This window comes from Cervus canadensis, chromosome 26 (genome assembly GCF_019320065.1).
Source record: "Cervus canadensis isolate Bull #8, Minnesota chromosome 26, ASM1932006v1, whole genome shotgun sequence".
In the NCBI taxonomy this organism is placed as follows: Eukaryota; Metazoa; Chordata; class Mammalia; order Artiodactyla; family Cervidae; genus Cervus; species Cervus canadensis.
Window position 1 is genome coordinate 5,868,518 of NC_057411.1, and position 26,200 is coordinate 5,894,717.

Below are 26,200 nucleotides of genomic sequence, written 5' to 3' on the forward strand. Positions count from 1 at the left end.
ATCACTCATGATTAAATCTACCGCTTTCTGCATTTCAAAGATTTTATTTTCCATCACTCCAGTGCTTTCTGAATTATCGCTGTGCTCTGTAATGATAGCAATGTCTGTCCTATTTTAGGGTTGTTGGCACTGGTGGCTGCTCTTCAGAGCTGGCCGGACAGTCTGTCACGCCTGTACAATGTCAGAGAAATGGCATGTTGAGATGACCATTTTCTTCTATTGTTGCAACTGTTATTTTGTATTTGGACAATCATAAAAGTGTTTCCTATAAAAACAAATTACCAAAAGGAGAGAGGAAATCAAAAATTCTTTATGTTCGTGATTTTGTTTACCTGTTCGAGGCACATTCATAGATAAAATGGAAATGTACTCAACGGAGCAGTCTACATTTGGGAGGATATTTCTGTGTTCAACAATTTTTATGGTGAGTGAAGTCTTTCCTGTTTTTAAAATTTTTGCTGCTACTCTCTCCAAATTTTTTTCCCTAACATTTTGCTTAATAAGAAATGGTCAGCAGCTATTTACAAACTTTTAATCAACAGCCCTTAAAATCTTTTCTTAGTTTTAAATAATGTTCTTTTTATCCTTTCTAAAGTCTTAGTTTCCTTGATAAAAATTATTTTAGTTATTACAGAATAATTTCTTGTGTAAGGAAAATGGGAATGCTCTCAAACCTGTGTACGTTAATTCTGCTTACAGTAGGAATCGGCTGAAAATGCTGTTGGTCCAAGGATAAATCAATCGTGGAAATATCAGGAAGGCTGACTTACCAAGCACCATGTAACTTTCTCCATATTCTCCCAGGGTCCTCTCCCTAGTTTCTCCAAGAGAGGTTCAAGTAGAGATTAGGACACAGCAATAATGTAATAAATTCATAAAAAACAAATATATAAAATATTGAAAAAATAAGCAATTTCTCTAAATCCAAAATTAAAGCATCTGTGAGTATGAGAAACCAGCGATGGCTGGATCTTATGTGAGGAACACCTTGTTTCTTGAGAGAACCTTGCCATCCACATCAGTTACCCCTCCAATTAGGACGTAACTCTGTAATGTTTTTTAGTTTTTCCTTTCACAAAAGCTGATTGATTTTTTTTTTTTTTTTTTTTTGGCCAGCATTCCATTATTTCAGAAAAGAAGTATATAAGCTATTGAACTGGCATAAACATTTATTGAGCTAGATGCTTGGCTCTTCTAGTCCTCGTTCTCTGGCTATTGGGCTTTGAAACTGCAATTGTTAGAAACTGCATATAATGGAAGAGGAGGCATCAATACCTACTGCAGTTTCTTCTAATCTTATCATTAGCGAATTGAGGGGAAAAATAAAAATGAAAGACCATTTCTTACCTTTTCTAATAAGGATGTGGATATTGAACTTAAATTCATCCTTTGGAGGAGGGATAGTTGGCTTGAGAGGGTATGGAGAGTGAGGTGGAAAGAAATTCTTCAGTTCAGTGAGAAGGAAAAATAAAGAATGAGGAGTGAATAAGAGATAGTACATTCCTGAACAGACTAGGAGGCAGGTCAGCCATTTATGGACATATTCATCATTATTTTTTTGCTCTTTGTCTTTGGGACATAATTCCAGTTCAGGCCTTAGCTCTAGATGTCCTTACTTTGGGATTAGGTGAGGCCTTTATGATCACTATTTTATGAGACTGAACTGCCCAATTGTACAGGGATCACATACATTTTTGTTTAGTTGCTAAGTAGTATCTGACTCTTTCGTGACCCACAGACTGTAGCCCACCAGGCTCCGCTGTCCATAGGATTTCCCAGGCAAGAATACTGGAGTGGGTTGCCATTTCCTTCTCCAGGGGATCTTTCTGACCCAAGGATCACACCCTTGTCTCCTGCGTTGCAGGTGAATTCTTTACCACTGAGCCACCAGGAAAATCTCACATAGAATAAATCTGGTGAAAAATCTGTCTTTCTCTCTCTGATCACCCCTGTATTTAGATACACTGTTCTACCTGAGAGTCTATAAAAGTCATATGGTTTCAGCCTTTTATGCTTTGCACATATGATTTTTTGTCTTTAGTTGCCCATCTCCAAGTCATGCTTGGAAGTTTGGTTGAAATGTTTCTATTCTATGAAGTCTTTTCAGATGACTTCAGGCAGATACAACTATCCAATCTGTGATTCCACTGCAATTTAAAAATTCTTTTTCAATTTATAAATTCTTTTATATTGTAGCTAGATATTTGTATCTATCTTTTCTACAAAGAGGCTTCCCTGATAAACCAGTTGGTAAAGAATCTGCCTGCAATGCAGGAGACCTCGGTTCAATTCCTGGATCGGGAAGATCTGCTGGAGAAGGGATAGCCTATCCACTTCAGTATTCTTGGGCTTCCCTAGTGGCTCAGGCAGTAAAGAATCTGCCTGCAGTGTGGGAGACCTGAGCTTGATCCCTGGATTGGGATGATCCCCTGGAGGAGGGAAAGGCTACCCACTCCCGTATTCTGGCCTGGAGAATTCCATGGACTGTATAGTCCCTGGGGTCGCAAAGAGTTGGACACGACTGTGCTATCTTCAGTTTTCTACAAAGACAATGAGCTCTTTGAGAACACATGGATGTGTTCACCAACTCTGTTTCATGAAGCACTGGGTAAAAAGTAGGCACCTACGTTCCTTATCTTCCATTTCTTTTCTGTCTTTCTGAGGCAGGATGGAATTTTTCTTCCCCTTCTTCTTGGTGGAAAGAAGGTCTTCATCAATCACAGTAAAGAAACAGTGACTGTGCCCACCATGCCTATAAGAGGCAGTCAGTATTAGCATAAGTATTTGTCTTGTCCAACTGTAAAAAAGTATAAAAGATCTAAGATTTTTCCTTTGGTGAACTGTAGGGTTCTTCCTCTACTCAACAAGGACAGAGGTGGATGTTTCTGGTTTCAGTGACATTACAAAATAACTCCACGATGAAAATGAGATGAAAGTGGACCCTGGGGAGCTGAGGGAAATGGAAGGGATCCAGGAAAAGCAGAAATTCCTGGTATTCCTTCTAATGAGATCCCCACATGGAGGGGAAGATCACTGAGATGAAAGATCAAATAGATGCTTTGTACCATCTTCAGGATGGTAGGCTATAGGATTGTCTTAGTGGACTATGCTTTAAACGGGAATCTGGGAGTCTCTCTGGTGTCCCTTACCCTTCGTTCCCCTGCCTCCACCACACCCGTGTCCCTGCCTTGTTTATTTCATGCCCATCTCACCCCTAGAATCTCAACCCCATCTTTAAGGCTCAACCCTGACTTGGTAGAGAGAGATCACTACTGTGCTGCAAGAAATAAGCATATGTCCAACTAGTGTGGACAGATGTCCCCTCACTTCCCCCATTTCCCTGGCATCAGGGGAATGGGTTGAGAATAAAATTTCCATCTGCCCAGTAAAAAGGGACTATGGCATCAGAAGGTAAGTTAGTTATAGAAAATATAGTACTACGTATTTCTTGTATACTTATGTTTGTGTGCTATGATTTATACTTGCCAGTTTTATAAACATTTGTTTCTTTTTTGCATGATGAAGCAAACAAAAGTCCTTTATATACATGTGAAGAATACAGAAAAACATAGAAAACCCCATCAATAATTCTACCATTATTTTTATCCAAGTTTTGAAATGTAAAAAGTAAGTTTTAAGCATTTCCCTCCTCCACCATGCCCTCAACACTTATTTATTGCCATCTAACCCATATTTCTTTTAATATAGTTAAATATATGCTATTTAGTATATTCATTTATTTCTATAATTGAATAATTGTAAGATATGAGTTAAGTACCCTGAGTGTGGAACACTGTAGTGGGTTCTATGAAGTTGTGTGTGTGCACCTGTATGCACATGTGTAAAAGCTTCATGCTTACCCTTGAGGAGGAATCAACTAGCTGCATGTCAGAAAGACATGTGAAAAAGATGGAAATATTTTAAATAGAAATGTATAACTACACAAAGTTTCAGCCTAAAGAGACTGAATCATTTCTTAGGAATAGGTTAAAATTGTGGGGAAAAGAAATTTATCTTTTTTTTTTCAGGTTCTCCAGTGACATTTAATACTTTCCTTGTTCTATCTTTGAAGTTTCTGCATTGAGCCAGGCACTTAGAAATATAATCAACTCAAATATGATATGGCCTTATACAGAAAACAAAAAATCTCTTTTTTTCTAGGCCAGCTATAGCGATCACCCCTATCTTTTTGGCCCCACTGAGCCTTCCAAGCAGCCCTGCGTGAGATCAGGCATGACGAATGACGGGGAAAAGAAGCCCCTCTGTGATTCTGACAAGAAGTGAATAAATACAACACTCTTTCATCTTACAAAAATAAATAACATTTCCCCATTCTCTCACCTTGGTTTAGGCTTGATTGAGCATGAAAGGGGAATTTTCTTCCTCCTTTCAGAGTAGCATTTATGAACCTCTAAATGGAAGTCATCTTTACTCAGATGAGAGACCTCGCTTCCATATCCTCGGGGTGTACGACGCGGAGCATAGTCTGCCAGGCAGGAGTGGCAGATCCTATTTCTGGCACTGCCCCCTGGCTTGCCGTGTGCCCTGGTGTAAATCACGCGCACCTCTCCATTTCCCTGAGGGCAAGACAGCTGCTGAAGCATTCACCACTGTCTCTGGTGTCACAGCCAGTGTCTTGCTACAGGCCTGAGACCAGGACAGAGCTGTGTCACTTGTCAGAAGAATCAGTCAGTCAGTTACTCATTTTTTTCTGATAAGATTGAATTACCTTGGATAAATCCACTAGAGACTCAGAAGCAGATGGTATAATTTTTCACTTTACCCAATTAAAAAAAAAAAAACAGGAAAAACACTCCACCTCAAAACCTCCAAAACACTCAGGTAAAGTTTTATTTTAGTTTTGGGAAGTTTTAAGACTCAGATGTTTGGTCCTCCTGGGAGGGCCAGGAGGTGGGGGTCTTTGAAACAAGAGAATTTGGGAAATTCTTGGAGTCATAAAACTTGAGGAATAGAGGAAATTTTGGAAGTAGTCAAGATCTGACTGTTGATTAGAATCAACCAAGAAACTTTTGGGGCTTCTCTGATAGCTCAGTTGGTAAAGAATCCTCCTGCACTGCAGGAGACCCTAGTTCGATTCCTGGATGGGGAAGATCCACTGCAGAAGGGACAGGCTACCCACTCCAGTATTCTTGGGCTTCCCTTGTGGCTCAGCTGGTAAAGAATCCACCTGCAATGCAGGACACCTGGGTTTGGTCCCTGGCTTGGGAAGATCCCCTAGAGATTTCCATGTGTAGAGTCATCTCTGTGTTGTTCGAAGAAAGTATTTAGGGCTTCCCTTGTGGCTCAGCTGTTAAGAATGCACTTGCAATGCAGGAGACTGGGTTCGATCCCTGGGTTGGGAAGATCCCCTGGAGAAGGGAAAGGCTATGCACTCCAGTATTCTGGCCTGGAGGATTCCATGGACTGTATAGTCCATGGGGTTGCAAAGAGTTGAACAGGACTGAGTGACTTTCACTTTCAAGGATCTTTAACAGGACTATCAATCCCCACATCCCAAAAGAAATATGTGAATTCAAGGGGCCTAAGCATTTGTATTTGAGGGAACTCCTCAGAGAATCTGATGGTCAGTTAGGTTTGGGAACCATGGAATAAGTCCACTAAATTGGACATATACTCTTTCTCAATGTGTTTGAATTCTTCCAGATTTGGAGATTTTGGTGATTTCAAAATTTCTATTTGATGCATTTCAAAATACAAGTAAATTGTATTTTGGAGTTTGAGGAATTAGCTATCTCCTTTGATTAGGAACTAACACTACTTCTACCTCAGTTATTTCTACTACTGGTATGTTAATATTTATTGAATACTTTCTGTTTACCAGATACTTTTTTACAGGGTAACCAGCCATGCCAGTTTGCCTGCTGCTGTCCCAGTTTTAGCATTATGCTTTTTAATTCTCAGAACTGGGCTAGGAGATAGATCCTATTACTGACCTCACTCAATGTTTGAGGAAATCCAGGTGCAAATATAATGATAAGCAGTTTGCTTAAGATTACTCAGAATGTAATTTCAGAGGTGGAATTGGAACCCAGATAGTCCAACTCAAGAGCCCTTTTTCTTCATCATCACTCATTCACCAAGGGTCATTCTTTTTTCTCCATTGCTTGACAGGCTCATCATGGTTTGTGCAGATGGACCCTTTCAAGCAGTCCTATTTAGTTCTCTGTGATTGGATCTGTTCAACACCAGTCTTTCTGGGTGACAAAATTTAAGTCTTGCTATAGTGCTGTGGGAATTAATATGGGGTCTTCCTTCAATTTTTTTATATAGGTCAAATTGGTTGTAAAATAAGTATCATATGAAGTAGCCTCAAAGGAGCAGATAAGCCATGGTAGAATAAACCTGAGCTGAGGGTTGAGGGCATGTGCAGAAGGAGGCAGGGGGTGGTGTTGCCTGGCTGCTGACTGTCAGCTGTTTGTTGGCTTAGGGAGTGTTTATGATGTGATTTTGGCCAAGTCTCAAGGTTGTTTGTTTTATTTTGCTATTACTGTTACTATTCTTTAGCATTGATTGGTAGTGCTCTCAGCTTGTCCTCGATTGCCTGACTCTCATTATTCTAAAAAAATGCCCCAGAGAAGCCTGCACAGTGATGGAATTTTATAGTTAAGATTTATTATTATTTTTTGAGGGGCATGTGCATGTGCTAAGTTGCTTCAGCCATATCTGACTCCTAGGGACCCTATGAACCAGATCCCACCAGCCTCTTCTGTCCCTGGGGATTCTCTAGGCAAGAATACTGGAGTGGGTTGCCATGCCCTCTTCCAGGGGATCTCTGCAACCTAGGGATCAAACCCACATCTCTTACTTCTCCTACATTGGAAGGCAGATTCTTTACCAATAATGTCACCTGGGAAGCCCATTTTTTTTGAGGTGTGATAGCGATATTGTGGTTATGTTAAGAAATAGAAAAGTATTTTAGAGATACATGCCAAAATATCCTGGGTTGAAGCAATCTGCTGAGTCTATTTGCTTTAAAATAGTCCAGCTAGAGGAAGGGGGATATGGGCAGGAATGCAGACAAAAACAAGATTGATATGTATTGATAATTATGGAAGCAGTATGATGGCCACATGGCTCATTTTCCTATTCTCTGTACTTTTAGCTTGCTTAAAATTTTCCATAATTAAAAAGTAAAAGACAAATCCCCAAAGTAGGATCAGGGAGGAATCATACTGTATTTCAGGGTGATCATATTGCATGGTATCATTCAGAATTTCTTTTGGTTTGGTTTTCCCCTTGAGATGTCTTCCTGACTTAATTTGACCTGACTCTTGCTGAAGAGGCTTTAGAAAGTATTACATTAAATACGACTTTATTTTTAAATGTCTTTGTCACACGGGTATTTCCTTTGTGTGCAGACAGGGCAAAGCCTTAGGGCCAGAGGTCATCTCAAAGCTGGGCCACTGGCTTCTGGGATAGGACAGAGTTCAGCCAGGAGTGAACCAGGTGGGGTTGTGGCTGAGTCCAAAGCAATGGGAGAGATGTTGCTTACAGCACGATTTGATTTGGCTTTCTGTCAGTCTCAGGACTCCCTTATCAAGTTTCCCATCCCCACCTCCAGCTCATCTCATTTTGTTTAGTAATTTCCCATTTCTCCTCACTCCTTAAAAAATTCCTTTGCTTCCAGACACCTTATTAAAGCTACTCTCTTCTGGCTGTTAGAGTTAAGAATCTGTCAGCATTTTCCATTATACACCTCTCTCAGCTGACACTCTATTCTTAATTGGCACTGTTGTGGTGGGGGAAAAGAAGACAAAAAGCTTTACTTAATGCTGGGTACCAGGACAGGTTTTCAATCTTAGCTCTGTATTTCCTGGATTAGTGTGTTTAAGTTAGTCCTTTCATTTGCTTGAATGTGTTTTACTCCCAGGTGACCTCTCTGTTACTTGCAGTGCTGTGCAACTGCTGATAGCCAGAGGGAGATTCCTCTGCCAGGAAGACCTGGTTCTTCACTTAAATTTAACCCCAATCCCAATTGTTTTCCAAATAGGCTGGCTCACCAAGTGGAATGATAACACAGTAGAATATACCAATTGGAGGCATCCTAAGAAATTATCTTGTCTATTCCCCTCATTCTGTGGATTTTAAAAATTGCCCAAAATATTTGACTGACTTTTCCCAGTCAGAAATCAAGTTTAGTATGATAGAGTCTTGTGACTTCCATTTAAAGATAGATTCAGCCGTGGATATTTTTATGGGCTTCCCTAGTAGCTCAGATGGTAAACAATCTGCCTGCAATGCAGGAGACCCAGGTTCAATCCCTGGTCAGAAAGATCCCCTGGAGAAGGAAATAGCAACCCACTCCAGTATTCTTGCCTGGAGAATTTCATGGACAGAGGAGCCTGGCAGGTTACAGTCCATGGGGTCGCAAAGATTTGGACGCAACTAACGGCTCTTGAGAGTCCCTTGGACTGCAAGGAGATCCAACCAGTCCATCCTAAAGGAGATCAGTCCTGGTTGTTCATTGGAAGGACTGATGCTGAAGCTGAAACTCCAATACTTTGGCCACCTCATGCGAAGAGTTGACTCATTGTAAAAGACCCTGATGCTGGGAGGGATTGGGGGCAGGAGAAGAAGGGGAAAACAGAGGATGAGATGGTTAGATGGCATCACCGACTCGATGGACATGAGTTTGAGTAAACTCCAGGAGTTTGTGATGGACAGGGAGGCCTGGCATGCTGCGGTTCATGGGGTCGCAAAGAGTCGGACACGACTGAGCGACTGAACTGAACTGAACTGAACACACATGGATATTTTTACTTTATTAAAGTATTTTTTCTTCTAGCTTTATTGATATATAATTGACAAAACCTGATGCAAAGAGCTGACTCATTCTAAAAGACCCTGATGCTGGGAGGGATTGAAGGTAAAAGAAGAGGGCAGTGGAGGATGAGATGGTTGGGTAGCATCACCGACTCAATGGACATGAATTTGAGCAAACTCCGGGAGATGGTGAAGGACAGGGAAGGCTGGTGTGCTGCAGTCCATGGGGTTGCAAAGAGTCAGACACAACTTAGTGACTAAACAAAATCTATGTAAGTTTAAGGTGTACAGAATAATGATTTGACTTACGTCATGAAATGATTATCACAATAAGTTTAGTGAACGTCCATCATATCAATATAGATACATCTTTAAAAAAATAAGAAAAACATTTGTGATGAGAACTCTTAGGGTTTATTCTCTTCACAGCCAACTTTCATATATGATGTGCAGGCATGTTAATTATATTTGTCATGTTGTGCATCCCTATTATTTATCTTACAACTGGAAGTTTGTAGTACTTTTTGACTGCCTTCATCCAGTTCCCCCTACCCTCTACCTCTGGTAACCACAAGTCCAATCTCTTTCCATGAGTTTGTTTGCATATTTGTTTGTTTGTTTTGAAGTATAATCGACCTACAACATTATGTTAGTTTCTATTCAGAACACAGTGATTTTTTTCCTATATATTTCAAAATGATCACCATGATAAGTCTGGTTACAATACGTCTCCACAAAGGTATTACTTAGTTATGACTATATTTCCTACACTGTGCATTTCACATCTGTGACTCATTTGTTTTGCAACTGAAAGTTTATGCCTCTTAATCTCCCTCAACTATTTCTTTCCTCCCTCAATGCCTCTCTCTTTTAATAACCACCTGTTTTTGTTCTTTGTGTCTAACTCCTTTTCTGTTGTTTGTTCATTTGTATTTTAGACCCCTCTGTGAGTAAAATCATACACTATTTGTCTTTCTCTGACTCATTTATCCTAGTATTCTCCCATCTATGTTGTTGCAGATGGCAAGAGTTCATTCTTTTTTATAGTTGATGTGTATTCCATTGTGTGTGTGTGTGTGTGTGTGTAAATAATATCTTTATTCATTCAACTATTGATGGGCGCCTGGACTGCTTCCATATCTTGACTGTTATACATAATGCAGCAGTAAACATAAAGGTGCATATATCTTTAAAAACATTTTTTTTTGATGTGGATCATTTTTAAAGTCTTTGATTGAATTTGTTACAGTATTGCTTCTGTTTTATGTTTTTGCTTTTTCAGCCAGGAGGCATGTGGGGTCTTATCTCCCCAACCAGGGACTGAACCTGCACACCCTTCATTGGAAGGCAAAGTCTTAACCACTGGACTGCCAGGGGAGTCTCCATATATCTTTTTGAATTAGTGTTTTTGTTTTCTTTGGATAAATACCCAGGAGTGGAATTGCTGTATCATATAGCAGTTCTGTTTTTAATTTTTTGAGGACTCGCCACACTTTTCCCATAGTACCTGCACCAATTTAGTCCTGCAAACAGTGCATGAAGGCTTCCTTTTCCCCACGTCCTCACCAATGCTTCTTTGTTGTCGTTTTGATAGTAGCCATTCTGAGAGATGTGACATGAGTATTTTAAAAAACTCACTTTTTGAATAAGGATTTCCACCACATGTTAATGTAGCAAATTAAAAAAAAATCTTAAATATTTATTTTACTTTAAATGTGGCAAATGTACTTTAATTTGCCAGTTATTGATCTTTCTGACATCCATAATGTATCATCTTTGATTCTACTTTAGAGTGAAAGAAAAATATTTGTTTAGCAATCTGACAGCAGAGTTCTTCTAAATTTTTAAGACTCCCCAGTGGTCTTAAAGTTTCATAATTCATAACTAATTTGATAGCAGTATTTTTAGCAACTCACCTTTGTTGAATTTTCTGAAGAATTCAAGCTGTTTCTATAGAAACAGTAAGCCCCTCTCTTTCAAATTCACATTACATCAGTTATCTTAATATTTAATTAAATTATGGAGTTAAAGTTACAAGTACTCAGGCAGTGACAGGTTTAGGAAACAGTACTATTTACCCTTAGTAAGCATAGCAACTAATGAAAGCAGAAGTAAATGGTTGTAGAAAGGAATTATTTACTAGTCAAGACAGGGTCTTTAGTTAGTAGACTTGGAAAGATTATGAAGAGTTTTGGTTTATCTTGCCAGATGGTTAAGTGGTAGCCATTTAAGAGAATTTTTTAAAAAAGATTTTTTGATGTGGGCCATTTTTAAAGTCTTTATTGAACTTATTACAATATTGCTTCTGTTTCTTTTTATGTTTTGTTTTTTTTGACCCCCAGGCATGTAGGATCTTAGTTTCCTGACCAGGGATCAAATTCACCCCCTGCATTGGAGGTGAAGTCCTAACCATCAGACAGCCAGGGAAGTCCCAAGACAAAATTATTAATATACACATTTTTCCTACCAATGTGCTTTGAGGCATGTGGACTGATGAAAATGAAAGTCGCTCAATTGTGTCTGACTCTTTGCAACCCCATGGACTGTAGCCTGCCATGATTCTCTGTCCATGGGATTTCCCAGGAAAGAATACTGGAGTGGGTTGCCATTTTCCTCTTCAGGGGATCCTCCCAACCAAGGGACTGATACAGGAGCCCAATTCCCACTTCTCTGCTTTCTGGAACCCTTGCCTCATCCTGCTCTTGGGCCTGCTCTACTGAAAGGCTGTGAGATTAGTGCACATTTCCTGTTCTGTGAAATCTTTTGTTTTTAATCACCTGGATATTTCTGTTTATATATTTCAAACTCAGTTATGCATTTTTGGGGTCATATTTGATTCATTTCATCTCTTTTTTTAAGAGGAGAGGTCCCAAACCCATCAGTTCAGTTCAGTTCAGTTCAGTTCAGTTCAGTTCAGTTGCTCAGTCGTGTCCGACTCTTTGCGACCCCATGAACTGCAATACGCCAGGCCTCCCTGTCCATCAACAACTCCCGCAGTTTACCCAAACTCATGTCCATTGAGTCAGTGATGCCATCCAACCATCTCATCTTCTGTTGTCCTCTTCTCCTCCTGCCCTCAATCTTCCCCAGCATCAGGGTCTTTTCAAATGAGTCAGCTCTTCACATCAGGTGACCAAAGTATTGGAGTTTCAGCTTCAACATCAGTCCTTCCAATGAACACCCAGGACTGATCTCCTTTAGATGGACTGGTTGGATCTCCTTGCAGTCCAAGAGACTCTCAAGAGTCTTCTCCAACACCACAGTTCAAAAGCATCAATCCTTCAGCACTCAGCTTTCTTTATAGACCAACTCTCACAGCCATACATGACTACTGGAAAAACCATAGCCTTGACTAGATGGACCTTTGTTGGCAAAGTAATGTCTCTGATTTTTAATAAGCTGTCTAGGTTGGTCATAACTTTCCTTCCAAGGAGTAAGCGTCTTTTAATTTCCTGACTGCATTCACCATCTGCAGTGATTTTGGAGCCCAAAAAATAAAGTCAGCCACTGTTTTCACTGTTTCCCCATCTATTTGCCATGAAGTGATGGGACCAGATGCCATGATCTTAGTTTTCTGAATGTTGAGCTTTAAGCCAATTTTTTCACTCTCCTCTTTCACTTTCATCCATCCCCATCAGCTTAGTTCATTTGTCAGAAGTCTTCTGGAAGACGTTTCTATTCTAAGTAATTTGTTCAAGAAAGAAAAGCTGTGATTCTCCCAGTGAAATGGTGCAGATCTTTGTTTTCAAGAAGGCAGACACAGGTCTTCTACTAGGGGAATCTCCGTTGCTTAAATCCACCCAATATTGGAGCTGCCTTTGCTCTAACTTTCTCCTCACCTCCACACATTACTCCCAAGTTACTTTGGAAGCACTCCAAGTTATCATTGCTTTTTGTCTCCTTGGAAGCCAAGTTTTAATTCCACTTCCTATTATCCCATCACTCTGTCTCTTGGACATTCTTCTTTTGATATAGATCTGTCAGGCCTCTTTGTAAAATGTAAACCTATTACATTCCCTTTATTCACTCTGGCACTAATGTCCTGATTTCAAATAAATGTCTCGAAGCTCTGTTGGCTGGCCTTTATAGAGCAGCACATTTTAGAGTTACCTTCCATCTAGTGTCCTTTTTTACTTTGTTTAAGATGTAAAATGAGGGCAAAGAATCACAGGGCTTAACTAATGGTCCGCAATTTCCTGCTGTCTCTATACCTTTTTTATGACATTAATTCATTGCCACTTCTCTGACCTGTGGAATCTCTTCTGGATAGAAATGAGTAGAAGTTAAAATAAAGTTTAAAAAAATGCCAGTTTGATTCAGTAGTCTTGTCAGAGTTCTTGTCATTGTCTCTTTGGGACAGCATACACTATTATAATCATTTTAACAACTGCTCTCTCTTTCTGTTAAAACACCCATCTTAATTACTTATCTCTTTTACCTGAAGGTTAGGGTTTTGATTTAGTTTCCCTTGATTAGAAAAGAAGTACTATCCACTTAAAGTGCTTCGGTCATCTAAATATCCCTCCTCTACTGACTTCTCTATTTTGTCAGTTTTCTCCAGACAGATCATTATGGTACAAGTACTAAGAAAAACATGCAGTTTAAGTCATGTTCTCAGTATTATCATTTGATATTCTACTCTGACTTTCTCAAAGTTGTTATGGTTGGTAAATATCAGGTAGGTTGTTTGGATTGCAATTAATAGAAACCAATTCTAATTCATTTAAGTACAATGGGAATTTATTAGAGATGCCCAGTGGTTCATAAAATCAGGGGAGGCTTCAGAAAATTGCCACAATTTTGTTGCTATTGCCACAATTATGTTGCATAATCAGTTCAGTTCAGTCCAATCGCTCAGTCGTGTCCAACTCTTTGCGACCCTATGAATCGCAGTGTGCCAGGCCTCCCTGTCCATCACAAACTCCCGGAATTTACTCAGACTCATGCCCATTGAGTCGGTGATGCCATCCAGCCATCTCATCCTCTGTCGTCCCCTTCTCCTCCTGCCTCCAATCCCTCCCAGCATCAGGGTCTTTTCCAATGAGTCGACTCTTCACATGAGGTGGCCAAAGTATTGGAGTTTGCATAATAAATCACCCTGAAACTCAGGAGCTTAAAACAATGCACATTTATTCCCATTCTCATGGATCTACAGATTGACTGTGGTTTGGTGGGTCCTTGATGGGCTCCACTGGTGTGGCAGGCTGAGTAATGGCCCTCTCAAGATGTCCAGGTCCTAATCCTTGTAGCCCATGAGTGTTACCTTATGTAGCAAAGGAGACTTTGTAGATGTGATTAAGTTAAGGATCTTAAGGTGGGAAATTATTCTGGATTATCCTAGTGAGCCCTAAATGCAATCATAAATGTCCTTATAAGAGGGAGGCAGAGGGGGTTTGACACAGAAGGCAGAGGTGGTATATGGTGGCCACAGAGAAGATTTGAAGAAACTGTGCAGCTGGCTTTGAAGATAGGTGAAGGGGCCATGAGTCAAGGAATGCAGCTCTAGAAGTTGGAAGTGGCAGGAACATATTCTCCCCTAATGCTTCTGATTGGAGCATGGCCCTGCCAATACTTTGATTTTGGCCTGCTGATGGCTTGATTTTGGTCAGCAAAACTGACTTGGCCTCCAGAACTGTAAGAGAGTAAATTTTGTTGTTTTGAGATACCAGATTTGTGCTAGAGCAGTCATGGGACACCGGTACAACTGGGTAGTTCTGCTTTGAGGTGCAGGTTGGCTGGGTTCCTCAGCTCCAGACTGAATTGGGTGCAGTATACTGCAAGTGTGTCTTTCCCCAGGCTCAGGGAAAAGGAAGAGGCTTCTTGGGGCATCATCTTTTTTAAAAATTAATTTATTTATTTTAATTGGAGGCTAATTACTTTTCAGAATTGTAGTGGTTTTTGCCATACATTGACATGAATCAGCCATGGGTGTACATGTGTCCCCCATCCTGAATACCCCTCCCACCTCACTCCCCATCCCATCCCTCAGGGTCACCCCAGTGCACCAGCCCTGAGCACCCTGTCTCATGCATTGAACCTGGACTGGTGATCTGTTTCTCATATGGTAAGATACAATTTCAATGCTATTTTCTCAAATCATCCCACCCTCCCCTTCTCCCACAGGGTCCAAAAGTCTGTTCTTTACATCTGTGTCTCTTTTGCTGTCTCGCATATAGGGTCATCATTACCATCTTTCTAAAATCCACATATATGCGTTAGTATACTGTATTGGTGTTTTTCTTTCTGGCTTACTTCACTCTGTATAATAGGCTCCAGTTTCATCCATCTCATTAGAACTGATTCAAATGCATTCTTTTTAATGGCTGAGTAATATTCCATTGTGTATATGTACCACAGCTTTCTTATCCATTCGTCTGCTGATGGACATCTAGGTTGCTTCTATGTCCTGGATATTGTAAACAGTGCTGCGATGAACATTGGGGTACACGTGTCTCTTTCAATTCTGGTTTCCTTGGTGTGTATGCCCAGCAATGGGATTGCTGGGTCGTGTGGCAGTTCTATTTCCAGTTTTTAAGGAATCTGCACACTGTTTTCCATAGTGGCTGTACTAGTTTGCATTCCCACCAACAGTGTTAAGAGGGTTCCCTTTTCTCCACACCCTCTCCAGCATTTATTATTTGTAGACTTTTTGATAGCAGCCATTCTTACTGGTGTGATCTGGTACCTCATTGTGGTTTTAATTTGTCTTTTTATATGTTTGTTAGCCACCTGTATGTCTTCTTTGGAGAAGTGTCTGTTTAGTTCTTTGGTCCATTTTTTGATTGGGTCATTTATTTTTCTGGAATTGAGCTGCATGAGCTGCTTGTACATTTTTGAGATTAATTATTTGTCAGTTGCTTCATTTTGTATTATTTTCTCCCATTCTGAAGGCTGTCTTTTCACTTGCTTATAGTTTCCTTCATTATGCAAGAGCTTTTAAGTCTAATTAGGTCTCATTTGTTTATTTTTGCTTTTATTTCCATTACTCTGGGAGGTGGGTCGTAGAGGATCCTGCTGTGATTTATGTCAGAGAGTGTTTTGCCTGTTTTCCTCTAGGAGTTTTATAGTTTCTGGTCTTACATTTAGATCTTTAATTCATTTTGAGTTTATTTTTGTGTATAGTGTTGGAAAGTGTTCTGCTGCTGCTGCTGCGTCACTTCAGTAGTGTCTGACTCTGTGCGACCCCATAGACGGCAGCCCGCCAGGCTCCTCCGTCTCTGGGATTCTCCAGGCAAGAATACTGGAAAGTGTTCTACTTTCATTCTTTTTCATGTGGTTGACCAGTTTTCCCAGCACCACTTGTTAAAGAGGTTGTCTTTTCTCCATTGTATATTCTTGCTTCCTTTGTCAAAGATAAGGTGTCCATAGGTACGTGGATTTATCTCTGGGCTTTCTATTCTGTTCCATTGATCTATATTTATGTCTTTGTGCCAGTACTATACTGTCCTAATGACTGTAACTTTGTAGTATAGTCTGAAGTCAGGTAGGTTGATTCCTCCAGTTCCATTCTTCTTTCTCAAGATTGCTTTGGCTCTTTGAGGTTTTTTTGTATTTCTATACAAATTGTGAAATTATTTGTTCTAGTTCTCTGAAAAATACCATTGGTAGCTTGATAGGGATTGCATGCAATCTATAGATTGCTTTGGATAGTATACTCATTTTCACTATATTGATCTTCTAATCCATGAGCATGGTGTATTTCTCCATCTATTTGTGTCATCTTTGATTTCTTTTATTAGTGCTTTATAGTTTTCTACATATAGGTCTTCTGTTTCTTTAGGTAGAATTATCCCTAAGTATTTTATTTTTTTTCATCACAATGGTGAATGGAATTATTTCCTTAATTTCTCTTTCTGTTTTCTCATTGTTAGTGTATAGGAATGCAAGGGATTTCTGTGTGTTAATTTTATATCCTGCAACTTTACTATATTCACTGATTAGCTCTAGTAATTTTCTGGTGGTGTGTTTAGGGTTTTCTATGTAGAGGATCATGTCATCTGCAACCAGTTTTACTTCTTCTTTTCCAATCTGGATTCCTTTTATTTCTTTTTCTTCTCTGATTGCTGTGACTAAAACTTCCAAAACTATGTTGAATAGTAATGGTGAGAGTGGGCAACCGCATCTTGTTCCTGACTTTAGCAGAAATGCTTTCAATTTTTCACTATTGGGATAATGTTTGCTGTGGGTTTATCATATATGGCTTTTATTATGTTGAGGTATGTTCCTTCGATGCCTGCTTTCTGGAGGGTTTTTAATCATAAATGGATATTGAATTTTGTCAAAGGCTTTCTCTGCATCTATTGAGATAATCATACGGTTTTTATCTTTCAATTTGTTAATGTGGTGTATCACATTGATTGATTTGCAAATACTGAAGAATCCTTGCATCCCTGGGATAAAGCCCACTTGGTCATGATGTATGATCTTTTAAATATGTTGTTGGATTCTGTTTGCTAGAATTTGGTTAAGTATTTTTACATCTATGTCATCAGTGATATTGGCCTGTAGTTTTCTTTTTTTGTGGCATCTTTGGTTTTGGTATTTTGGTGATGGTGGCCTCATAGAATGAGTTTGGCAGTTTACCTTCCTCTGCAATTTTCTGGAAGAGTTTGAATAGCATAGGTGTTAGCTCTTACTCTATATTTTTGGTAGAATTCACCTGTGAAGCCATCTGGTCCTGGGCTTTTGTTTGTTGGAAGATTTTTTATTACAGTTTCAATTTCCGTGCTTGTGATGGGTCTTTTAAGATTTTCTATTTCTTCCTTGTTCAGTTTTGTATGGTTATACTTTTCTAAGAATTAGTTGATTTCTTCCAAGTTGTCCATTTTATTGGCATATAGTTGCTGCTAGTAGTCTCTTATGATCCTTTGTATTTCTGTGTTGTCTGTTGTGATTTTTCCATTTTCATTTCTAATTTTGTTGATTTGATTCTTCTCCCTTTTTTTTTTCTTGATGAGTCTGGCTACTGGTTTGTCTATTTTATTTATCTTCTCAAAGAACCAGCTTTTAGTTTTGCTGATTTTTTCTATAGTCTCCTTTGTTTCTTTTTAGTTTATTTCTGCCCTAATTATTATGATTTCTTTTCTTCCTCTAACCCTGGGGTTCTTAATTTCTTCTTTTCCTAGTTGCTTTAGGTGTAAAGTTAGGTTATTTATTTGGTTTTTCTCTTATTTCTTGAGGTAAGCTTGTATTGCTATGAATCTTCCTGTTAGCACTGCTTTTACTGAATCCCATAGGTTTTGGATTGTTGTGTTTTCATTTTCATTAGTTTCTATGCATATTTGGATTTCTTTTTTGATTTCTTCTGCGATTTGTTGGTTATTCAGAAGCATGTTGTTTAGCCTCTGTATATTTGTATTTTTAATAGTTTTTTTCTTGTAGTTGACATCTAATCTTACTGCATTGTGATCAGAAAAGATTCTTGAAATGATTTCAATTTTTTTGAACTTACCAAGGCTAGATTTGTGGTCCAGGATATGATCTATCCTGGAGAATGTTCCATGTGCACTTGAGAAAAATATGAAAGTCATTGTTTTGGGGTAAAATGTCCTATAGATATCAATTAGGTCTAATTGGTCCATTGTATCATTTAAAGTTTGTGTTTCCTTGCTAATTTTCTGTTTCGTTGATCTATCCATAGGTGTGAGTGGGGTATTAAAGTCTCCCACTATTATTGTGTTACTGTTAATCTCCCCTCTCGTACTTGTTAGCATTTGCCTTACATATTGCAGTGCTCCTATGTTGGGTGCATATATATTTATAATTGTTATATCTTCTTCTTGGATTGATCCTTTGATCATTATGTAGTGTCCTTTGTCTCTTTTCATGGCCTTTATTGCAAAGTCTATATTATCTGATATGAGTGTTGCGACTCCTGCTTTCTTTTGGTCTCCATTTGCATGAAATATCTTTTTCCAGCCCTTCACTTTCAGTCTGTATGTGTCCGTTGTTTTGAGGTGGGTCTCTTGTAGACAGCATATATAGGGGTCTTGTTTTTGTATCCATTCAGCCAGTCTTTGTCTTTTGGTTGGGGCATTCAACCCATTTACATTTAGGGTAATTATTGATAAATATGATCCTGTTGTCATTTACTTTGTTGTTTTGGGTTCAAGTTCATAAACCTTTTCTGTGTGTCCTGTCAAGAGAAGATCCTTTAGCATTTGCTGAAAAGCTGGTTTGGTGGTGCTATTTTCTCTCAGCTGTTGCTTGTCTGTAAAGTTTTTGATTTCCCCTTCATATTTGAATGAAAGCCTTGCTGGGTATAGTAATCTGGGTTGTAGGCTTTTTTCATTCATCACTTTAAGTATGTCCTGCCATTCCCTTCTGGCCTGAAAAGTTTCTGTTGAAAGATCAGCTGTTATCCTTATGGGGATCCCCTTGTGTGTTATTTGTCGTTTCTCCCTTGCTGCTTTTAATATTTGTTCTTTGTGTTTGACCTTCATTAATTTGATTAATTTGTGTCTTGGGGTGTTTCACCTTGGGTTTATCCTGTTTGGGACCCTCAGGGTTTCTTGGACTTGGGTGGCTATTTCCTTCCCCATTTTAGGGAAGTTTTCAACTATTATCTCCTCAAGTAGTTCCTTATGGCCTTTCTTTTTGTCTTCTTCTGGGACTCCTAAGATTCAATTGTTGGGGTGTTTAACATTGTCCCAGAGGTCTCTGAGGTTGTCCTCATTTCTTTTAATTCTTTTTTTCTTTTTTCCTCTCTGCTTCATTTATTTCTACTATTCTATCTCTTTTTTTCTTTTTTCCTCTCTGCTTCATTTATTTCTACTATTCTATCTTCCACCTCACTTATCCTATCTTCTGCCTCAGTTACTCTACTGTTGGTTCCCTCCAGAGTGCTTTTGATCTCAGTTGTTGCATTATTCATTATTAACTGACTCTTTTTTATTTCTTCTAGGTCCATGTTAAACATTTCTTGCATCTTCTCAATCTGTATCTCTAGTCTATTTATCTGTAACTCCATTTTGTTTTCAAGATTTTGGATCACCTTTACTATCATTATTCTGAATTCATTTTCAGGTAGACTCTCTCCTCCTCTTTTCTTTGGTTTGATGGGCATTTATCATGTTCCTTTACCTGCTGAATATTTCTCTGCCTTTTCATTTTGTTTAGATTGATGTGTTTGGGGTGGCCTTTCTGTAGGCTGGAAGTTTGTGGTTCCTCTTTGTTATGGAGCTTGCTCCCTGTGGGTGTGGTTGGACTAGTGGCTTGTCAAGGTTTCCTGGTTAGGGAAGCTTGTGTCGGTGTTCTGGTGGGTGGAGCTGGATCTCTTCTCTCTGGAGTGCAATGAAGTGCCCAGTAGTGAGTTTTGGGGTGTCTGTGGGTTTGGTGTGACTTTTGGCCACCTGTATTTTAGTGCTCAGGGCTATGTTCCTGCATTACTGGAGAATTACCATGGTATGTCTTGCTCTGGAACTTGTTGCCTCTTGGGTGGAGCTTGGTTTCAGCATAGGTATGGAGGCTTTTGGATGAGCTCTTGTCGATTAATGTTCCCTGGAGTCAGGAGTTCTCTGGTGTTCTCAAGTTTTGGATTTGAGCCTCCTGCCTCTGGCTTTTGGTCTTATTCTTACAGTAGCCTCAAGACTTCTCCATCTAAACAGCATTAATGATAAAACATCTAGGTTAATGGTGGAAAGATTCTCCACAGTGAGGGACACCCAGAGAGGTTCACAGAGTTACATGGAGAAGAGGGAGGAGGGAGATAGAGGTGACCAGGAGGAGAGTAGGGGAATCAAAAGGGGAGAGACCAATCTAGTCAGTGATCAGTTCCCTAAGTGTTCTCCACAGCCCAGAACTCCCAGAGAGATTCACAGAGTTCAGTAGAGAAGAGAAGGGGGAGGGAGAAGATAGAGGTAAATTGGGGGAGAAAAGAGAGTGTCAAAAGGGGAGAGAGCAATCAAGGCAGTAATCACAGCCCTAAGTAAAAATGGGTACTTGAAGATTAGACTCTTAAAGGTACAAAACTGATAACAAAAACCAAAAAGCAAAGATTAAAAATCTAGAGTAGAGGTTAGACTCTCAAAAATGCTATATTAAAAATACAAAACAAAATCAATCACAAAAATTATAAAAAAATGTATATGTGAAATTTGTTCTAAAAATAGGGTCTTTTTTTTTTTGCAAGGTAATAGTAGGTTATAAAATGAAAATTAAAAGAGTAATAAAGAACTTAAAAATAAAAATATTAAAAAATGATAATAGTAAAAATATATCTGGGAATTTCTCTGGAGCTGTGGAGGGCAATGTGGGGTCAGTTCAGTTTCAGATAGTTCCTTGTTCCAGCTTATGCTTCTTCTCAAGGTCTATAGGCCCCTTCCAATGCTTAGTCAATGCTAACTACAGGGTTTTAATCTGTTGCACCTGTCACTTCCAGCGTGTCTCCCTCTTCTTTGTTTATTTAGGCTTCCTCTGTTTGCAAGTTTCTCCAGTGTCTAATTTCTGCCCTGACACAAGGGGGTGAAGGTGGCCACTTATTTAGGCTCAGTTGTCCAGTTGTGCTATGGGAGGTAGGAACACTGCAAGCAAATATCCCTGGCGGGTGTGGGGAGCACTCAGTGTCTGGGCCACACTGGGTTTGCTGCCGCTCACGGCGCCTGTGCTTTCCCGATCTACACTGCTCAGGCTCCAGGCTGCTCTGAAGGGAAACTATCCAAAGTGGGCCCTGGGTTGCGTGCACTCCCCAGGTCTAAGCTGCTCAGGTTCAGGTTCTCGGGTACTCCACAAAGGCACAGACTCCGTTGGGCCTGCGTTTTATGCCCTTCCCCTGGCCCGAGGAACTCAGATAACCAGGTGCTTGGTGAGCGCACTATCCCAGGTGTATGGTGCATCTTATCACCGCCCCGGTCCCAGCCGCTCCATTTCCTGGTTGCGCTGCAAGAGCACCGTCTCAGGTGTGCCGTGTGTCACCTCTAGGGGCCTGATCTCAGGCTGCGACCCTCCTGGCAGATGTCAACCATCCAGGATCCCAGGAAGACTTGGTTAGCAACTGGAAGCCTGCTCACAGTTTGGTGGAGGATGCCGTCTCTGGGGCTGAGATTGCTGCTTGCCTTCCGGCTCTGGCTGTCAGTTGCCTGCCTCTCTGCCTCTGGCAGGGGGATGGGCCAGTCTTCAGCCAGCTAGCTTTCCTTTGGTATTTGCTCAATCTTTGTCCTGTGAGCCGGTCAGGCTGTGCCTTAGGTTGGAGCTTTTCATGGGAAAGTTCTCTCTCCCTCTCTCTCTTTTTCTCTCTCTGGCTATCCTACAGTTTGGGTTGCTATCTCACATTAGCTCCTTCAGATTGTCCTCAGGGCATTCAGGCCCAGTCCTTACCCTAAGCATGCAACCTGTGCCTCCCCCGCTTGCTGGTGGCAGATGCTAGCATCTGGGCTATTTCTCCACTGGGAGTTGTGGTTGAGGCACGTATTCAGTTCAGTTCAGTCGCTCAGTTGTGTCCGACTCTTTGCGACCCCATGAATCGCAGCACGCCAGGCCTCCCTGTCAATCACCAACTCCCGGAGTTTACTCAAACTCATGTCCATCGAGTTGGTGATGCCATCAACCATCTCATCCTCTGTCGTCCCCTTCTCCTCCTGCCTCCAATCCCTTCCAGCATCAGGTTCTTTTCCAATGAGTCAACTCTTCCCATGAGGTGGCCAAAGTACTGGAGTTTCAGCTTCAGCATCAGTCCTTCCAATGAACACCCAGGACTGATCTCCTTTAGGATGGACTGGTTGGATCTCCTTGCAGTCCAGGGGACTCTCAAGGGTCTTCTCCAACACCACAGTTCAAAAGCATTAATTCTTCAGCACTCAGCTTTCTTTATAGCCCAACTCTCACATCCATACATGACCACTGGAAAAACCATAGCCTTGACTAGACAGACCTTTATTGGCAAAGTAATGTCTCTGCTTTTTAATATGCTATCTAGGTTGGTCATAACTTTCCTTCCAAGGAGTAAGTGTCTTTTATTCTGTGGGTTTTCCCCCCTCCCCTCCTGGTTATGTTGTCCTCTGAGATTCTAAAACTCCCCCACAGACCCACTGGTGAGAGGGTTTCCTGGTGTTTGGAAACTTTTCCTCCTTCACGACTGCCTCCCTGGGACAGGTCTCCATCCCTCTCTTTGTCCCTCTTTTTGTCTTTTATATTTTGTCCTACCTCCTTTTGAAGAGAATGGGCTGCCTTTCTGGATGCCTGGTGTCCTCTGCCAGCATTCAGAAGTTGTTTTGTGGAAGTTGCTCAGCATTCAAATGATCTTTTGATGAATTTGTGGGGGAGAAAGTGGTCTCCCTGTCCTATTCCTCTGGCATCTTAGGACTGCCCCCGGGGCATAATCTTTTTGTGACAAATTCCAGCAGCACATGCTTCAAGCCAAACTGCAGAAGCACACATACTTCATAGTGCGTGGCACTGGCTAATGTTCCTTTGTAACCAAAGCAAGTCACATGGCCAAGCAAGACATCTGTGTGCTGGGGACGTATCCTTGACCTACAGTGGGAAGGTGGGAGGTGAATGGAGTAAATATTCACTGAACTATAATGCAGACATTCCCAGACAGGGATCAAGTGAATCTGTGGGCCTGAACCACAGATGATCCACACACAACAGGAACAGCTGGACAGCTGGTAGTAGCTACCAGAAATCAAGTGTTTCTGCTGGGCTCTAGGCACAGGATGCTGCCATTAGCACCTAATGAACTCTAAGCTGCTTCCTGATTTTTTTTTTAAAGAATTGTATGTCCTAGAGTCACTGACCCATGTACAAATATTTGGTTGGCCAAGTCTAGGCTGTGTGTTCAAGGAGAGCAATTGTCTAGCCCTTTCACTTTCCACATTGGGAATGGGGTGGCCCTGCCTACTGCCAAAGCTCACGCAATGGTAGGACTCCCTCAGCTCAGGAAGGGGTTTAGATGTGTGCTGTGGTTAGTCTCTCGGTAGTGTCTGACTCTTTGTGACCCTGTGGACTGTGGCCCACCAGGCTCCTCTGTCCATGGGGATTCTCCAGGCAAGAATACTGGAGTGGGCTGCCATGCCCTCCTCCAAGGGGTCTTCCTAACCCAGGGATCGAACCCAGGTCTACCACTTTGCAGGAGGATTCTTTACCATCTGCCACTGGGAAGCCGAAGAATAGTGGAATGGGTAGCCTATCGCTTCTCCAGGGAATCTTCCCAACCCAAAAATCAAACCAGGGTCTCCTGCATTGCAGGTGGATTCTTTACCAGCTGAGCTACCAGGGAAGCCCAGGGGCTTAGATTCTGGGCAGCAAAAATCAGTAATAAAAATCTTCCAAGGGACATTGTGATACAGTGGTAAGAGAAAGTTTGTTAAATGTTCTGAAACTTAGCTTCCTCATCTCTAACAGAGGGATAAAAATAACAGAAATCCTTTAATGAATAATAGAATTCAAGTACTCAATACACTTGATGCCATTTTCTTTATTTTTTTTAGGAGACAACCCATTGTTTCCGGCTTTCTTTTCTTTTCTTTTTATTTTTTTTTTTGGGAGATACTATCTTTTTCCGGCTTTATTTTCATAAGTAAATTCCCATTTCCTGGCCTATGAAAGAACAACGTGTTTGTTTGTCTGCCATCTAAAGCCAGATCCCCTTTTCCATGTCCATTCTCCATCGCTTACTTATTTCTCCAGGAGGTGTTTACATTTTCGGTGAGGTGACAGGAGTTGAACACACACTATCCACGTTGTTCTGGGTGGGGCTCAGGTGATGAGAGTTACCCTTCTTCTCTCTCTAGGCCTGCACATCACACATTTGTGTGTTCCTTCCTTACCTATGTGTGAGGTTTGTTCCCAGTGAACTCAGTGTGGTGAAGGGTAGATAGGTTTGTTCTGTGTGGGAAGGGTTAGGAAGACCACACACTGGCAGGGCTAGATGTAGTCTTGACTCTGGGGTGCTTTGATACCCAGTTATCCACTCCATTTCTCAGCTGGTTCCAAATCCATAATATGAAGGTGTGTAATTGGCAACCTCAAACTTTCTAGCATTATTTTTTAAGTGAGACAGAGAAAAGCTTAGAGGGGAGAGTTGTTATGTGAAACTCAATCCTAGTCTCATCTTACTGGGTTAGTTTCCTGTCCTATAAGATGATTTATTTTTGTATACATGAATGGCTGAACTCCAGATGTCAAAAATAACTTAAGAAAGCAAATGACAAAGAATTGAGCAAGTAACCACAGGGAAGGGCAACTCAAAGTGTTCACAGTCATCTAAATTGGTTCAAACCGTGGAAGTAGCACATAATAGGGAGCCGGAACAGACCTGTTGCAGACTGCGCCACCAGCTTGTTCAAATGTCGATTTTTGGACCACATGGGCTGCATGTACTCTGATAAGTGCACAGGATGCCAAGTGGACCTCACAGTAGCTCTTGCTGCCTGGGTGTAAGGATACTTGGAGAAAGAGTCCTGGATGGGTAGTCATCATATCCTGTTAAAGTGATAATAGTGATTTCTTTCCAGAGGTGTAGACATGGAGATAGAAGACTCATCAATGCAAGGTCATCCTTTGCTTCACTTTCCCGGCCCTCCCCTGCCTCAGATCATTTCTCAGGCCTGACTAGCTGAGCTAAGTGTAAGATGAACTCCACTTCCCTATTGGGAGAGCATTAAAAATGTGAAAGCTTATTTTAAGTATTCTTGCTCTGTAATTCAGGGAAATTATCTTGAAAACAGTTGCTCAGCTATATATATGTAATGCAGACTTGTCTTTATTGGAACTTTTCCAGAGTGAACCCAATAAATCAAAGCAAAGATGTGACCCAAGAATGAAGGTATCTACTGAAAATTAATGAAATCTTGATACAAATGGCAGACATATGTAATTAGGGCTATAGAAGAGTAGCATGGATGTTGAATTTTTTGCCTTCCCAGCATCCATTTTCCAGTCTTCTGATATCAGCATTCTGAACTTCCTTGGGTAGAACTATTTCTCCTCCACCTTTCTATGTGGCTTGGGTTGGGATAAGTCTACTTTCTAGATACTGAAAATAGTCACAGACACAAATTGATCCAATAAAAGAAAATTCTAGAAATTTTGGTAGAACAACTGGAGGTCTGATTTATGACTATGGGGAAAATCAGTTTGAGAATGGTGCCACAGAGATAAGCAAAATCAGGAGAGAAGGGAAAGTAATAACCAAGTAAACAATATAAATCAAGTGCTGGATTTAGCCATACCTGAATCCCTGCTGCCTCTGGACTTTTTAAGTTTATGTTAGACAATAAATCCCTTTTAACTGAAGTTCAGGTTGAATTTTTGTTACAATTGAAGATGTTCTTACTTATGAAATGTGCTGACAGTCAATGCGATAAATAGAGGTAGCATGAAATTGCAAACAGAAAATGTGCAGGCCTAGGTTATTCATCCCAGTTCAATCACTAAACATTTCTGGGTCTTCTTCTTCTCCTGTAAAATGAAACTG

General features: G+C 40.6%; 1 long non-coding RNA gene across 1 annotated transcript in view; it reads left to right on the forward strand.

Moving 5' to 3' along the window:
• Positions 1-250: 250 nt before the first annotated feature.
• LOC122428456 overlaps positions 251-26,200 on the forward strand; it is a 117,298-nt gene continuing 91,348 nt past the window's right edge. The window contains exon 1 of the long non-coding RNA XR_006265716.1: positions 251-424. This is a non-coding gene — a long non-coding RNA (uncharacterized LOC122428456). The remainder of the gene's footprint in view (positions 425-26,200) is intronic.